Consider the following 15831-nt stretch of genomic DNA (forward strand, 5'->3'; position numbering starts at 1 on the left):
GTGTGTGTGGTTTGTGGTGTGTGTGGTGTGTGTGTGGTGTGATGTGTCTGTGGTGTGATTGTGGTGTGTGTGTGTGGTGTGTGTGGTGTGGTGTGTGTGTGTGGTGTGCGGTGTGTGTGATATGTGTGTGGAGTGTGTGTGGAGTGTGTGTGGTGTGTGTGTGGCGTGTGTGTGGCGTGTGTGGTGTGTGTGTGTACTGCGTGTGATCACGTGCAGCCCCGAGCCCGCAGGCCATATGACCATCTGGTGGGGCAGGAACGGGCTGCAGGTTGCCTTGCCTGGCTGTGCTCCCAGCGTCCTCCGAGTTCTGAGCCACTCATTAATCAGCTTCCTCATCTGAAATTGCGAAATCCCCTAAAGCTCAGGTCCTGTGACCACAGGTACGGGCCAGCATTGGGACAGGCTTTGCCTGTAAGAGGGCTGGTCTTGGGGGACATCTGAACCCAACTCAGGAGCACCTCACAGGTCCGCCAGCAGGGCTAGACCCTGGATGAGATCCAGGGAACAGGGTCCGCCTGGGAAGCTCAGCTCCGGCACTGCCCGGGGCGTCGCTGTCCACACAGGACCATTCCTCTCGCCTGGACTCCTCTTGGGGTTTGCCAAGGTCTGTTCAGAAACCGAGATATCAGGGAGTTGATTCTCCCCAGACCAGCAGTCGGCCGTAACGTGTTATTTTGTACCAGAAAAGTCCTTTCTGGGAAAAAAAATGGATTCCGAAGTTTGGGTGTGTGAAAATAGCCCCTGGTGAGTGTGGTTTTCCACTAAAGATGCTTTGATCAGACAAACTCTCTGTCAACCACGCGAGGGGGGTTATGGAGACGTGCAGATAATACCCTAGGCCAGCATGGCCTGCTGTACTGGGAACCAGGGCCCTGGATGAGCAGCCAGCACCGAAAGACTCATTTTCTTCATTTGTAAAATAGAAAACCCTCCATTGGCCGTCCTAGGTGGTTGCCAGGATCCAGCTTGGCTAACCATACGGACCTGTGTGGCTCTGCGGTGTGTTAAGAATCCTTTACCTTCTTATACAGTAGCCTCGCCTTTATGGTTGCAACAACCTAGGAAGGTTTTCTGTTTTATGGAAAAATTGAGTGCAATGAAATAATCTGTTAAAGTCAAAGGTAGGCGGCTGAACCCTGCACCCTGCCAGGAATGAAAACTTGAATGTAATTTATTTTTAAACTGATGATTTAAAGAAAAGAAAAAAAGCAGCAACATTGCAGCCTATAAAATATTTAATTTATCTGAGGCAAAAAAATCTTAAAAATATGACTCCAGAGACTCCCAGGGTTATGGATGCCTAGTTCATAAATTCTCATAAATCCAGTCCCAGGAGCCTTAGGGCAGCCCCCACACACCCCTATCCCATCTCCTCTGTCACTTGTGGCTCCTTAATACCACACGGACACCCCCAGAACCACTGGAAGGAAATCCCTGGCCCTGGCCCTGAGAGAATCCTGGGATTTGGAGAGAGACGGGCTGGAAAAGCAGGACCCCGCTGAGGGAGGCGGCAGTGGAGGTGCCCACTCCTCAGTGACCTTCTCTCCAACTATCTGTCGCCTCCACATCGTTCCCCCAACTTTGCCTTCAGGCTTCCTCTCCACTCTGTTTCCTTGCCTGAAACCATCAATTCATTCGTTACACCTGTTGTAAGAGGCGTCTCTGAAAACTTTTCAGACAAACTGGCAGGGGATTAGTATGAGTTTGCAGTTTCTTCCCTCCCTCAACTCTGAACGGAGGTGGCCGGCAATGAGAAAATTTGAGGTTTTATTATCGGAGGGAACAGTTGGATTTGGAAGCATGGGGCACTTCGAGCAGGGAGGACAGGACAGATGGGGGCTCTTCAGTGTGTCCCGAGCACCACAGGAAGGACCAGGACGCCTGGAGAGTTTGAATAAGGGAAGCAGTGTGCTCAGAATGCAGAGAGGTGGGTGATGTGGTTCGGCTCTATGTCCCCACCCAAATCTCATGTTGAATTGTAATTCCCCAGTGTTGGAGGTGGGGCCTGGCGGGAGGTGAATGGATCGTGGGGTGGTTTCTAATGGTTAAGTACCATCCCCTGGTGCTGTCTCCCAAGACCTGGTTGTTTAAAAGTGCGTAGCACCACCCGTCCTCAACTTCATTCTCTTCCTCCTGCTCCGCCACGTGAAGAAGGTGCTTGCTTCCCCTTCACTGTTCTGCCATAATTGTAAGTTTCCTGCGTCCCCCCTCCCCAGCCACGCTTCCTGTACAGCCTGCAGAACTATGAGTCAATCCAACCACTTTTCTTCATAAATTACCAAGTCTCAGGTAGTTGTTTATAGCAGCGCAAGAACAGACTAATACAGTGGGCACATGCCAACCCAGGGAAGGTCTGTCTGACATTTTCTCCTGGGGTCCTTCATGCTTGAGGGGCCCTAGCATGAGAGAGGGCACATTTCTTTCTCCTGTAGTTCTCCTTCTATCTGTACCTCCTGCTTCCATAACACAGAATTTGGGCCACTGCTGTAGCCTCTGTAGCTCATCCCCACGAGGGGCTCCTGTGGGTTGGCCTGTCACACATGGAAACGTGCATTCTGAACTCTAGACATCCCATGGACACAGAATCTTTGGAATGCAACCTATTCAGACTTCTTGGTGAGTCTGTGCTCAAGCATCCAAACCTTTTAAAAAGTGTGACCAAATTGTGTTTTCCCACTTGTATTCAGTGTACAGAACAACACAACCAGGCTGTCAAAATGAGAAAATACGAAGCTATGATGTACTGGTGTCAGAAGAAGATAAGAGCTATTATTAAATTTCTACTGAGCATGACAGTATAAAGCTTCTCCTTTCAGTCGTGATGAACTAAGCAATATGGACCAACCCTCTCTTGACAGATAGCTAGAAACTTTTGAACAAAATACTTAAAAAAAACTTGAATACTGATGGGCTAGTGAGATAGCAAAAAACTACTGGGCCAACATCAGGAAGAAGATAGAAATTCAGACAAATGAACCCAGCATTTGGGGCAATTACTCCTTTGGGAGTGATTTTGGTCGTGGAAGAGATGGGTAAGAGGTGGAGCCATACATTTTTGCCGTTCTGTAGGAATAAACAACAAAATTTAGGGTCTGAGACACTCCAATTTTGGGGGTGGGGATCTTAGCAACCCTTCTTCTTTGCATTAGATCTTTAAATAATTACATCTAAGGAAAAAAGATAAGCTGGAAATAGACAAATCGTTTCAAGAACTTTTTCAGTTTTCAGATATCTTGATGGTCCAGAAAAATCTCAATTTCTAAAATTAGATTAAGATGATTCCAGATTGTGAATACGCCCAGTTGTTTGGTAGTTACAAAAAATTCTCAGAGAAAGAGTGTATCAGCAAATTATTTCCACAAAATGTTTTTTTTTTTTTTTTTTTTCCAAATGCAATGTCTAGCATACAGTCTAAAATAAGCAAACACACAAAAAGAAAACATGGTGTGGACAAGAACCCACAGAAACTAGAATAATAAAATTCAACCATCATGGGCTCCAGATATTGAAATTAACCAGGTAAAGCTTTTATTTTTATTTTATTTTAATTTTTTTTTTGAGACAGAGTCTCATTTTGTTGCCCATGCTGGAGTGCAGTGGGGTGATCTCGGCTCACTGCAACCTTTGACCCCAGGGTTCAAGTGATTCCCCTACTTCAGTCTCCCAAGTAGGTAGGATTACAGGTACATGCCACCATGCCCAGCTAATTTTCATATTTTTACTGGAGATGGGGTTTTGCCTTGTTGGCCAGGCTGGTTTTGAACTCCTGACCTCAAGTGATCCACCTGCCTCGGCCTCCCAAAGTGCTGGGATTACAGGCAGGAGCCACTGTGCCCAGCCAACCAGGTAAAGCTTTTAAATAGGTGAGACCGTTAAACTATTTTAGAAAGACATGACAGATTTGAAAAAATTCATATACAAATTTAAGAACTGCAATATATAATTTTGAAATTAAGAACTCAATGGATGGATTTAACAGAACATTAGGCCAGCTAATAAGAAAATTAGTGAACTTGAAAATGGATTAAAAGACATTATCCAGGCCTGGCACAGTGGCTCACACCTGTAATTCCAGAACTCTGGGAGGCCGAGGTGGGCGGATCACTTGAGGTCAGGCGTTCCAGACTAGCCTGGTCAACATGGTGAAATCCCGTCTCTACCAAAAATATGTTTAAAAAAATTAGCCAGATGTGGTGACTCGCACTGTAATCCCAGCTACTCAGAATGCTGAGGCAAAAGAATCTCTTGAACCTGAGAGGTGGAAGTTGCAGTGAGCCGAGATTGTGCCACTGCAGTCCAGCCGGGGTGACTGCGAGACTCTGTCTTAAAAAAACAAAACGAAACGAAACAAAACTATCCAGAATGAAGCATGGATGGGGACATAAAAATTGAACATTCAAAAGAGGTGTTAAAAAGCGTAGAAGATAATGTAAGAAGTTTTAAAAAATATTTACTGGAGTCTGAAAAGGAGAAGTGGAAAAGAATACTCAGAAACAATACTCGAAAAAATACTGGTTAAGAAAAAAAATTATACTGAAGAAAGGCATTTGAGACTCAATATTTTTCTCTAGGCATTGCTTTGCTGCATTCCACAATACCTAAAATGTAAGAATAAAAGTGGCTTAAAATAAAATAATGGAAAAAACATAACATGGCAATACTCAGAAAAAGAAAGCTAATGTACATATACTAATATCAGACGAAATTGACTTTAGACATGAAATTATTGGAGACAAATCTATTAGAGACAAAGAAGATGCTTTATTCACCAGGAAGATATAACAATTCTAAATTCGTTATATTTTCATTCTATTATACATATACATACATATATAGGTCTGTAGGAGGATTGCTTAAACCTGGGAGGTGGTGGTCACAGTAAGCCATGATTGTGCCACTGCATTGAAGCCTGGGCAATAGAGCAAGACCTAGTTTCAAAAAAAGAAGTTAGAACAAAAACAAATACAAACAAAGTAGAAGAAAGGAAAAAAAAAACAGAAATAATAGAAAACAAATATACAACAGAAATATACTTACCAAAATTAATAATAAGAAATGAAATATGAGTAGTTTTACAACCATTAAAGGCAGGATTAAATCATCTCACATGAGGAAAAAGGTATGAATTAAATTCAATGTACACTTGTAATTTTAAAAAAGGACTCTTAGTGAATTAGACTACAATGGAAGTTCTTTGATCTGACTAAATATATGCCCCCAAACCTACAGAAACATCATAATTAAAAGTGAAATGTTCCTTTGAGGAAGTGATGGCTGCTTTTCCTGCTTCTGAGTAAGATTGTACTGGAAGTCCTAGCCAGTGTTGACTTTTTCTAAGACGTCAACCAACCCGGGGGAATTCCTTTTTAAGAAATCCCCTTTGAGTGACTGGCTCTGAAGAAGTTGGTCTTGCTCTCATATAAGTGCAGCTTTGTGGTTGGGTGTGGTTACATGGCTGCTGTGGCCAATGAGCTGTGAGTGCAGGTAATGTGCATCAGAGGTCTCGGTCCCTGAGGCATGGTCTCTTCCAATCTTTAAGGTGATGGCTGTTTCATTAGGCTGGATCCCAGAGTGAGAGAAAAGCCCCCAAAACTACTGCAGTACACATGGAGTATGAATGAGAAATAACATAAATCTTTCTTATTATACACCAGAGATTATGGCACTGAGACAGACGGCTGTGGAGGCCACAGCAGCTCCAGCCTGGATGCTAATCTGCCATGTTGGTTGATACAGTTTGGTTCTGTGGCCCACCCAAATCTGATCTCAAATTGTAATCCCCACGTGCTGAGGGAGGGACCTGGTGGGAAGTGATTGGATCATGGGGACAATTTCCCCCATGCTGTTCTCATGATAAGAGTTTTCATAAGATCTGATAGTTTATAAGTAGCAGTTCCCCCTTCAGTCTCTCTCTTTCCTGCTGCCATGTATGATGTGCCTTGCTTCCCCTTCACTTTCCACTATGATTGTAAGTTTCCTGAGGCCTCCATAGCCATGTGGAACTGTGAGTCAACTAAACCTCCTTTGTCTATAAATTACCCAGCGTCGGGTAGTATCTTTATAGCAGTGTGAGAAAGGACTAATATATTGGTGTTGATGAAGAATCAAACTCTAAAATATGTGAAGAGATTTATTCTGAACCAAATATGAGTTACCATGGCCTGTGACACAGCCCGAGAAGGTTCTGAGAACATGCGTTCAAGGTGGTCTGGGTGCAGCTTAGTTTCATACATTTTAGGGAGACATGAAACATTAATCAAATAAATGGAAGATGTACATTGGTTTGGTCTGGAAAGGTGGAACAATGGGAAGGTGGGAGCTTCCACCAGGTCATAGGTAGATTCAAAGATTTTCTGATTGGCAGTCGGTTGAGAGTTAAGACTTAGGAATGTCTGGGTTAAGATAAGGGGTTTTGGAGACCAGGGATTTATCGTGTAGCCTCCAGGTAGCAGGCTTCAGAGACAGTAGATTGTAAATGTTTCTTATTAGACTTAAAAAGTTTGTTCTATAAACCAAAAATAAAATTTGAAAGCCCCCCCAACCATTTGAATGGACTTCCTCCTAGGCCATGGCATTCTAAATTTAACCTGAAAGACTGGTTTAGGCCATGACAGGAAGTGGGGGTCAGACGTGCCTCATTGTACCCACCAGCATGAACATCAACACAGACCTTAAGTCTGATAAGAAACATTTAAGTCTATTCTCTCTGAAGCCTGCTACCTGGAGGCTTCATCTGCACGATACAACTTTGGTCTTCACAACCCCTTATCATACCCAGACATTCCTTTCTATTGTTAACTCTTTCAACCAACTGCCAATCAGAAAATGTTTAATCTACCGATAACCACCCAACCCCTGAGCTTCAAGTTGTTCCACCTTTCTGGACTAAACCAATGTGTTTCTTTTTTTTCTTTCTTTCTTTTTTATGAGATGGAGTTGCACTCTGTCACACAGGCTGGAGTACAATGGCGGAATCTCGGCTCACTGCAACCCCCGTCTCCCAGGTTCAAGTGATTCTCCTGCCTCAGTCTCCTGAGTAGCTGGGATTACAGGTGCCCGCCACTACACCAGGCTAATTTTTTTTTTTTTTTTTTTGTATTTTTAGTAGAGATGGGATTTCAGCATGTTGGTCAGGCTGGTCTCAAACTCCTGACCTCAAGTGATCCCCCCACCTTGGCCTCCCAGAGTGCTGGGATTACAGGCGTGAGCCACCGTGCCCGGCCCCAACATATTTCTAAAATATATTTGATTGATGTCTCATGTCTCCCTAAAATGTATAAAACCAAGCTGCACCCTGACTACCTTGGGCACATGTTCCCAGGATTTCCCGAGGACTGTGTCACAGACCATTGGTCACTCACATTTGGTTCAGAATCAATGTCTTCAAATATTTTACAGAGTTTGACTCCTTTTGTCACCAGTTGTATCAGTAATGCCAAAAGGGAGGAGGGGATAATGAGGTATGTCTGGCTCCTGCTTCCCATCACAGCCTGAACTAGCCTTTCAAGTTAACTTTGGAATGTCCTTGGCCAAGAGGAGGCATTCATTCAGATTGTTGGGGGACTTAGAATTTTATTTGTGGTTTACATTGGCTTATGATTAACATTCTGGGAAGGCCTCTAAGATTTCAAGTTTATCTCCCATTCCCTGTGTAAGAGCAGCTACTTACTGTAAGTCCTGCCCTTAGGTCAAATAACCTTGACATTATCATACTTCAACCATCCGGCACATTCCTTCTGAACCACTCCTCCCTATGCTATATAAGCTCTGCGTCTGGGGCTGAGGGGTAGGGATCCACCATCTCATCTCGCTGCCACCTGGGACACAGACATGGCTTCTCTTTGTAAGTCCCTATGGAACATTTCTTTCTAAGAAACTCAATGTGTCAGCCTCTCAGCTTCTTTGGACTTTGGGGCTGGTTTGCATAGACCTGCCCACTGTAAAACGTGGGCTGAGAGACCAAGAAATGTGGAAGGGGAATGAAGCATCTGTGGCAGAAATCCCAGGCAGCATAGGTCACCTTTTAGATGCATGTGTGTGAGTGCAGTGATGCCTCTAAAATGCTGGCTTGCTTAAAGCAATCATTAGCTGAGAGCCGTCCATCACCCAGCGGTCAGGAAGGGTGGTGAGCAGCTACTGCTGTGGACAGCTGCTTCTAGGGGATGTCTCTTTGGTGATGGAGCTCAGCCAGCAGCAGAGGCAAAGTAAAAGGGCTTTGGTAGGAATTACAATTGGGAAAAGGTTTTTGAAAGAGCTTGGCAGTCAAAAGCTAACTTGGTTCAATCTGCCATGTGGGTTGTATATGTGTGCACGCCTATTGCTTATTGCTTTTTTTTTTTTTTTTTTGAGTCAGCGTCTTGCTCCGTCGCCCAGGCTGGAGTACAGTGGTGAGATCTCGGCTCACTGCACCTCCACCTCCCAAGTTCAAGCAATTCTCCTGCCTCAACCTCCAAGGTAGTTGGGACTACAGGCACCCGCCACTGTGCCTGTCTAATTTTTGTATTTTAATAGAGTCGGAGTTTCACCATGTTGACCAGGCTGGTCTTGAACCCCTGACCTCAGGTGATCCACCCACCTCAGCCTCCCAAAGTGCTGGGATTACAGGCTTGCACCACTGTGCCTGGCTTGCTTATTGCTTTAAGGCCTCTGCTCTCTGTAAAACTTCTCAGTCGACTGAACCCTGTTTCTCTGTTTGCTTCTGTCTGTCCCTCTTTCCTCTTGCAACCCCCAATGACACATGAGGGACCTAAACAAGGAAATTTCTGACAGCCTAGGATCCTTGCGGAACCAGGAAAAGGCACCAGTCTCCTCTTTTTGGGAGGAACCTGTTTTTCCTCGTGGCATCGTAAGTTGTAAGCAGACAGGTTCCCCGCAGGTCTAGGATTGTGCTCTCTTGTACTGTGTTACTGGGCTTGTTGGCTGCTTGTAGGGCACTAGAGACTGCTTGGCACTGTGAGAGGACTTGACCTCGACGTGTGTGATGGCTGGTGGTTGATGGCGGGTGAAAGCCACAGTGTTGGAGGTGGCTCAGGATAGTCGTGCACTGCAAACCATCATTGCTATGGGGGCTACTTGGGTCTTTGCACGTTTGAAAAAGAAAGTCATGGTTTAGGTCCTAAAATCTGCATGCTTTCTTGGTTCTGGTCCTTAAAGGGCTCAACCCTAAAGCCGGTAATCTAATTAAGAAACAAGCTTAGTCCCAGCTACTGGGGGTGCTGAGGCAGGAGAATGGCGTGAACCCGCGAGGCGGAGCTTGCAGTGAGCCAAGATCGCGCCACTGCACTCCAGCCTGGGCAACAGAGCGAGACTCCATCTCAAGAAAAAAAAAAGAAACAAGCTAAATTGAAAAGACGGCCTATCTAATGAATCAACCTTCAAAACGCTTTGTAAAGGAAATGTACATCTTTAGGGGGAATCTCCATTTGTAAGGGCATCTGTGTCTCTGTACTGAAACCACTAGAAACTTTATCTACAGAGAAGACAATGGCCTAAAGTTTACATAACAGATCTTGCTTTTGTTTAGATTGAAGTTCTGTTCCTTTCTACCTGTTTCCCCAGAGTCCTGTCTTAGGAGAGGGAGATTTAGAATTTTCTCCCTAACATTTGTTTAGGCCATGAAACAGGCAATTGAGAGATTAACAGTCTAAAGTGAGGGAGAATATTTAAAAGATGGCAAAAGAAAAATCTTATAAAATGTGTAAGATCTGCTGCTGTGTCTGCTACGTCTACATATGTGTCATGCGTATGTGATACTTCACTACTGTAGAAAGTAAAAAGTTCCTCTTCAAAGTTTCCCTTGTTGTTAAAGAATAAATCATAAGTGTTAGAAATAATAGTTTCTTTTAAAGACTAACTTTCTTCAAGCCTCCTTGCTTTGTGCTAATAACTCTTTGTTAAGCCCTATCCTATGTAGCTGTTGGACATGCTTACAGGCACGTTCCAGTTCACAGCCTATGCCCCTTCCTTATTTGGAAATGTTATTGCTTCTTTAAATCTTTCGTAAGCAACTTCCTCCTTTCCTTTGCTCTCCCTTGCCTTTACCTAGTCAAGAAAGTTTTAGGTTGTTAGCAAGTCAAGTGTCAGTTTAGACTGTGAGGTTCATCTCCAGCCAATGGATGCAGGACACAGCAGTAAGGATGACCGAAATCCGTAAGGGATAAATACGTCTGCTTTTCCTTTCTTAGGTGTACTCTTGTGGCAAGACTGCTGGTGAGTGTACCCTTTCTGCAGAAAGTGAAAATTGCCTTGCTGAGAGAATTAAATTTATGTTCAAGTGCTATTTCTTATTTTATTTTATTTATTTATTTTTTGAGATGGAGTCTCGCTCTTTTGCCCAGGCTGTAATGTAGTAGCACGATCTCCACTCACTGCAAGCTCCATCTCCTGGGCTCATGCCATTCTCCTGTCTCAGCCTCCTGAATAGCTGGAACTACAGGCTCCCACTACCATGCCGGGTTAATTTTTTGTATTTTTAGTAGAGACGGGGTTTCACTGTGTTGGCCAGGATGGTCTCAATCTCCTGACTTCGTGATCTGCCCACCTCAGCCTCTCAAAGTGCTGGGATTACAGGTGTGAGCCGTCGGCCCGGCCCTCAAGTGCTATTTCTTTATGGCGCCAGGGAACAAGCATTTTGCATTCCTAACACTACCAAAATATATGAAAGAGAACATTTACATGCTTAAATCAAATATTTTATCAGAAAAATAGACACTAGCTTGAATGCCTTTTAGCGCATGTGATTTTGGTGATCTTTGGTAAATAAAACGAGTTTCAAAATTCTCTTCAGGAATTTAAGATCTTAAAGTCATGTCATGTTAAATTAATCCTAGGGTTTTCAGCAGAAATTGGGATTACTCAGAGTGTGTTTGGTAAAGGTTATAAAAGCGTGATTTTTGCTGAAAGGAAAAGCAATTTTATCTAGAATATTTACAGATTGTTTCAAAATGAAAAGAAGAGTGTGCTGGGTTGGGTCTTGGGGCTGGACCAAGCTCAGATCCGGGTCTGTCTGAGCTCAGATCACCAGCCTTAAAGCTACCCACAAAGGGGAATATTATGCCAGGAACAAAAGAATTTACCTTTGAAACCTGTAGTTACCAAGAAGATAGTCAATGTGGGGGAAGGGAAACACCAAGTAACTGTTGAAACTAGAGGGGAGTGTGAAGGAATTGTTCCCTTTTGTAGGTCTGGATCATCAGCTCCCTGAAGAACTTTTATGAAAATGGATTGTGAGCATGACTAATTTGGGAGCAGTGTCTCTGGTTTAAAATGCTGCAGACGGGAAGAGCGTGTTTGGGTTGACGCAGGACCCATACTCACCACTGAACAATTGCAGCTGGGTATATACAATCCACACACACAGGAGAGTATTCCTGAGGGAGCAGCCAGCGTGGGGGACCAGGTAAAAGGCACTGGAAGGTCTGTTTATCCTGAAAAGGGGACAGTCTGATTCCACTCTAAATGCCAAGTGCAGCACCTCAGATGAAGCAGGTGGCTTCTTCTCATGGGTCTTACAGATGCTGATAAAACCATGAGGTTAGTTAAGAGCAGGGCAAAGGCAAAAGGAACAGTTAGAATCCATCAAAGGGAAGTGGAAATTTTTAAATGGTTATTTAAAAATAAGGTAAATAGGCCAGGCACAGTGGTGGCTCACACCTGTAATCCTAGCACTTTGGGAGGCTGAGGCGGGTGGATCACCTGAGGTCAGGAGTTCGAGACTAGCCTGGCCAACATGGTGAAACTCCGTCTCTACTAAAAAAAAAAAAATTAGCCAGGCACGGTGGTAGGTGCCTATAATCCCAGCTACTCAGGAGGCTGAGGCAGGGAATCACTTGAACCCAGAGTGACAGAGGTTGCAGGGAGCTGAGATCTCGCCACTTCACTCCAGCATGGGTGAAAGAGTGAAACTGTCTCAAAAATAAATAAATAAATAAAAATTAAAAAACTAAAATAAAAATAAGGTAAATTTTAAAAAATCAATAGATGAAGCTAAGAGGAAAAAGAGAGTCCTGGGGCTTATCCCAGCAGGGTGGCAATCTTTAGATAATTACTAAGAAATGGAATGAATTGAGGACTAAGTTCTTATTTTTTATCTTGCCCAAATTCCTACTTAAGGGGTCTGGGGAGTCATGTCCTACAAACCATAAATTCTCATTCATCAGATGGGTTTTATTTAACCCTGTATATTGTGACTTACTTTTCAATCTGACTCTGACATAACGTTACGAGACAAGGAAAAAAATAACCCCAAAATATATTTTCTTGTCATCCCTTGAAATTGCCCTGCAAAGTCTCTTGTGGGAAAAATCCACATTCTATAGAGAATCCCCTTCCCACTTTGTTTTCCTTCATTTCTTTCCAGATCCAGGAGATAATCAACTAAGAGCCAGGTACCCTTTTAGGTCCAATATAAAACATTTTACAACCTGCTCTCTCTCTGAAGTCTGCTGTCTGAGAGATTCCTCTGCACAATAAAACCTGGTCGCCACAATCCTTTACCTTAACCTCAACGTTCCCTGCCATTGATCCCAGGTCTTCGGATTAACTCAACCAATTGTCAACCAGAAAATGTTTAAATTTACCTATAGCCTGGAAGGCCCCACTTTGAGTTGTCCTGCCTCTGTGAACCAAACCAATGTGTTTCTTAAAGGTATTAGATTACTGTCTCTTGCCTCCCTAAAATCTATAAAACCAAGCTGTGCCCTGACCACCTTGGGCACATGTTCTCAGGACCTCCTGAGGGCTGCGTCACGGGCTTTCGTCACTCAGATATGGCTCAGAATAAATCTCTTTAAATATTTTATAGAGACAGATTCTTTGGCACAGAATAAAATGGAGATTGACGGAGTTAAAATAAAGGTCTTTTTTTTTTTTCTTTTGAGATTTAGTCTTGCTCTGTTGCCCAGACTGGAGTGCAGTGGCACAATCTCGGCTCACTGCAACCTCAGCCTCCTGGGTTCAAGCGATTCTTTTGCCTCAGCCTCCCGAGTAGCTGGGACTACAGGCATGTGGCACCACGCCCGGCTAATTTTGCATTTTTAGTAGAGACGGGGGTTTCTCCATGTTGGTCAGGCTGGTCTCAAACTCCTGACCTTAAGTGATTCACCCATCTTAGCCCTCCAAAGTTCTGGGATTACAGGCGTGAGCCACCACGCCTAGCCAAAACAAAGGTCTTAACACTGTCAAAAGTTGGGTGAACCAAAGGAAGCCTCCACTGCCACTGGCCCCACAATGTAATGTTAAAGGGCCCCAAACCAGTTTTCTGTATTTATCCCAGATTGGATAAATTAAAAAAAAAAAAAAAATCAGAGGGCAAAGACTGCAACGAGTAAGCTGAGGGCGATGCTGATGCAGATAAGTCCAGATTAAAGGTTGACAAGAGGGACCCTTGGCTCAACCCCTGCTGGGAACTTAAATCTTTATTATGAGAGAGGGAAAAATGGCCTGGGGGTTGAAAAAAGAAGTTCCTGGTGCTGTTACAGGTGTAATTAGACACTCATGAGCAGGGGCAGGAGAGAGCTCTTCTCCCACCCACTAGGAATGTCAGGCGATGGTTTGACAATGATCACATTGCCGCTCTAAAAGGGCTAAATTGGCAGCCGGCACCAGCGAGAGGCCATTTCCTCATGGTCTACACCTGTTGCACCACCGTGTTCATTGAATGTGGGCGCCAGGGAGAAGCAACTTCCACGCCATGTGCATTAAGGGACAAAATGGCGGAATGTGACCTTCCGGGGCACACCACAGGAAAAGGGAAGAAAGCCTCAGAGGGGCATGCGTACAACTTCCTAATCACACTGTGTGTGCTCACCTCCCAAGGGTAAGGAGGGCACTGTGCATGCGGGCAGCCCACCCTAAGGGAAGAACCATGGGAAAGGGGCCAGACTGGAAAGTCTAGGATCATGGTTAAATACTGCATTTGACCTTCATGTCAGGATCATGAAGAGACCCACTTGGGTCTCTTCCAAGCGTACGTTCCTTTCTTTCTTGTTCTAAAGCCCTTTAAAAGAAACTTCCACTCCTGCTCTGAAAGTTGCCTCGGTCTCTTTTTCTGCCCCTCAGTCGAATTCTTTCCTCTGAGGAGGCAAGACTTGAGGTTGCTGCAGACCTGTACAGATTCGCCGTCAGTAACTCGGATACCTTCCACTGGTGAGATATCCGGCACCATGAGACTCGGATATTTTCCACACCTAACATATTTGCTGGCGTGACTTAGATACGTTCCCTGGTGGTGAGCGATCTCTGTGCCTCACCTTCTTTGGCTGGAGGCATCCGACCCCAGTGCATGGTTTTCCTTCTCCTCACTCTCTCGTGCTCACTAACCAAACCCCAGGACAATTCCTCTTGGCCATTCGTGACTCTGCTCCCCTTGGCTGATATCTCAGCTCACTCTGATGGGTGACTCGCAGGTGTGGGAAGGACTTCAGGGTCTGCACCAAGCAGATTAGAGGCACTCACTGACCCTCCTAGTGAGAGGCTTGTGAGAATAGTGAGGCTAAGACCTGAAAACCATGCAATATCTGGGGTTTCCTCGACTTTTTCTTTTCAACTAAAATTGGCTCTTTTCCAAAACCCTGCACACTCCCCCCCCCCATTCTGTTTATTCTCTGTGTGTTCTGAAATGGCCTTCAGCACTCACTGGATGTTCCACCTTGAGGGCAAGTCTGCCTCTTTGCTTTCTCTTTGCCTGCCACGTGACTTCTGAACACTCCCTGTTACCTGCGTGCCCATGGCTCTCTGCCTTTGTGCGGCAGTGAAGACACAGGCTCCCTTGCAGATATCCTGAGGTTTACGTTTGTTTCTCCCAGCTCGAATGACCTTCAGTCCTTCCCCTGCCTGCTGGCACACGGCTGGGACAGATGCTAATTGGAACTCTGGCTCTGCCAGCTTCTTACAACTCACCATGTGCTTTTCGTTCCTGTTATGCCCCAGGACTAGGTTTTCGGATGGCTTTTAAAAGCAGCTTGTCCACCTGCATAGGGCTTTGCTCTGGCCCTTTTAGGATCTCACCCTCTTGCCTTTTAAGCTAGCACCACTTTGGGAGGAGGAGAAATTCTTCCCCCAAGCCCCAAGTCCTCCGGAAGTTAATGCTTTATGTCCACAGGGTGAATAAACGTTGCCTTCTTGAATCCAAGGGCTGCTGTTTTTCTGAGCATGTGAAGGCATTCCATGAGTATTCCTCCCTCTTCCTTCCAGTTCCTCCCGTAGCCTCCATGTATCTAATTACTTACACACCCTTCTCAAGGGGCATCAAGACCTTCAAGGTTGTATTCCAAGGGAAGGGGGAGGAAGTCCAGTCCCTGTGGCAGTTAACGGAGAAACAGACTTCTAAGAAAGGAGATAATCATTATATTACTAGAATCCTCTGAGTAAGGGTCACTATAATGTCATGGGGACAGGAATACAGGCTGGCCCAAGGCCAAAGAGGCAAGAGATCCACAGGACAGAGATGAAGGGTGGTCCCAGGCTAGCAGATTACCATTGGAACAGAGATGAAAGGCTAGGGCATACATGGTGAGGACCAGTACATTCCGGAACCCCAGGGATGGACAGGGGCCCACTGTTCACTCCAACATCTCCTCTGTTCTCAAGTGGGTAATTGTGATGAGATGGGACGATGGGTACACGGTAAAGACTGGTTAAGTCCAGAACCCAAGATGATGGGGGATGCCCCATTTTGGATGACAGGAAGAAAGGAGAGATGCTCCTTTTTCCTTTGGTCCTCTTTTTTCTCCTCTGTCCTCTGTTTGCACACGGCAGATGGGTAATCATGTCTGCATGCCACAGGACATGCCCCTCGGATACATCCCCCCCAAACTTGGAAAAGTTTAATTT

The 15831-nt window shown here is 44.9% G+C and overlaps 1 long non-coding RNA gene across 1 annotated transcript in view; it reads left to right on the forward strand.

Annotated features, from left to right (window-relative positions):
* The first annotated feature begins 362 nt into the window (after positions 1-362).
* Positions 363-15831, forward strand: part of LOC111524427 — a 29964-nt gene continuing 14495 nt past the window's right edge. The window contains exon 1 of the long non-coding RNA XR_002725785.1: positions 363-604. This is a non-coding gene — a long non-coding RNA (uncharacterized LOC111524427). The remainder of the gene's footprint in view (positions 605-15831) is intronic.

The sequence above is a fragment of the Piliocolobus tephrosceles genome, chromosome 19 (assembly GCF_002776525.5).
Source record: "Piliocolobus tephrosceles isolate RC106 chromosome 19, ASM277652v3, whole genome shotgun sequence".
Classification (NCBI taxonomy): Eukaryota; Metazoa; Chordata; class Mammalia; order Primates; family Cercopithecidae; genus Piliocolobus; species Piliocolobus tephrosceles.